Source organism: Arachis ipaensis, chromosome B08, assembly GCF_000816755.2.
Source record: "Arachis ipaensis cultivar K30076 chromosome B08, Araip1.1, whole genome shotgun sequence".
Lineage (NCBI taxonomy): Eukaryota > Viridiplantae > Streptophyta > Magnoliopsida > Fabales > Fabaceae > Arachis > Arachis ipaensis.
Genome location: NC_029792.2, coordinates 38,821,630 through 38,823,723, shown reverse-complemented (window position 1 = coordinate 38,823,723; position 2,094 = coordinate 38,821,630). Strand labels below are relative to the sequence as shown.

The 2,094-nt window shown below is 23.5% G+C and overlaps 1 protein-coding gene across 1 annotated transcript in view; it reads left to right on the top strand.

Moving 5' to 3' along the window:
* LOC107610957 (pentatricopeptide repeat-containing protein At1g74600, chloroplastic-like) overlaps window positions 1–2,094 on the top strand; it is a 39,810-nt gene that overhangs the window by 36,535 nt on the left and 1,181 nt on the right. The gene's annotated exons all lie outside the window — the stretch shown is intronic.

The window sequence follows — 2,094 nt, the reverse complement described above, 5'->3', positions numbered from 1 at the left end:
TGATAAAAACTCTAAAAATATTACATGTATGAAAAATTAAAACACTAAAAAATAATATAAAAAATATTTATCATATAAATAAAAAAATATAAAAATTAAAATATAAAAGAGAGTACTAAAATAAAAAAAATAAAATATTTACTTTAGTAACGATTGAAACAAATCTTTAAGTTCTTGATGAAAAGAAGGACTATAAACAAAGCCACCGCCAACGTGAATGAGAAACTACAACTTTTAGCTTACTGCTTTCAGAGGTGAAATCACTTCTACTTTGAAAGGATAAAAAAAAATTGTCAAACATAAAAATAAAGTGTTCAAAATATGTTTGGACTCAAACGCGCTTCTCTCTTCCCCAACACAAAACCAAACAAGCCCTAAAACTTTAGTTTTGACCTAGAGCACTTAAATATTTAAATAAAAATTCTTTATTAAATATTAAATTGTAAAAAACAAATTAAGTATATATTTATTATTGTATTCGTATTAAATTTAAAAAAAATTGAAGTATTTTAGATTGTCGAAAAACATGTTTAATATTTAAAAGTAAGCATCGGATTCAATGATCTCAGAACGTTTGGACTTTGGACCATTAAATGGTCTCATAACAAAACATGTTTTTTAAGTATTTTTTATAACTGCTAAATAGTCCTTATCTAATTTTAATTACAAATTAATCTTTTATATATTATTTAATTATAAAATCTATTTTTTATTTTATAAATTATTATTTTATCATTCATCTATCATCTTTATTAATAATCAAAAACTAAAACAATAACAAATTAGATCTTCCATTAATCGTAATAAATATTTTGCAATCTTGATCGATCGTAGTTTATCATTGATTTGTTACATATATATTGGATTGGAAAAATCGTGTTTGTTAAAAATTCAATCGATTTGATGTACAAACCAATCGATTGAAATTCAGGTTTCCTAAACTTCAATCGATTGGAATTAATACACAATCGATTGAATTTTCCACGGCATGAGGTTTCTTTATTCAATCGATTGGTTTTTTCATGGCATGTGGGGTTTTTTATTTAGAGCAACTTGAGAAATACATAGATACACGGGAATAAACCGTATTTAACAAGAATTTTTTCTTTATACACGGGAATAAACCGTATTTAACAAGAATTTTTTTATTATAAATTAAAAAAAAATTATTTTTCCAATAAAAATAAGACTTATTCATGTGTACTCTTGTGTACTCCTATAATGGTTGCCATTGTCTATTGTGAAGATTAATAATTTGAGTTAGCTATTTTTTTAGAATTTGAAGTGAAGTTCGCCTTGCTCTACATAAAAAAATTCGTATTTGGAAAATTAAAATTGAAAAATTGGGTTTTGGAAAATAATAAATTTTTTTATTTTATTTCAGAAAAAAAATCCATTATTAAAAGATAAAAAAAATATTTTTTTATTATACAATCAATTGCATGAATAAAGAATCGAAATAAAGAATTGCAAAATTAGAGACTAATCTGGATTTTGTAATCAAAACAATGGACTATTTTCAAAACACTACCGTAAAAAAATCTATTTTCGCCAACCGTGATTATCAATTAGATGAACAAATATTGGATATTAAAGAGATGGATAAACAATAAAGAAAAATTGGATATTAAGTAGATGGATAAACAATGAACAAAAACAATGAAAAAATTGATAATCAGATTGATAAACGATTCTAATGGTAGGATTGAGTAATTGTTGATAGATTATTCACCAATTTATAATCTTAATATTAAAGAAAAGATAAGATTAGAGTATCTAAATCAAAATAAAAACTTAAAAATTGAAGATAGAATTTTAAAGATAAGATAGATGAATAATAAAATAATAATTTATAATCACGAGACCAATCCATTGAATAAGAAAAACCCCACATGCCTTACAAAATTCAATCGATTGTGTATCAATTCCAATCGATTGAAGTTTGAAAAACCTGAATTTCAATCGATTGATTTGTGTATCCAATCGATTGATTTTCTAATAAACACGATTTTTTCAATCCAATACATATGTAACGGATTAATGATAAAATTATGATCGATTAAGATTGCAAAATATTTATTACGATTAATAGAA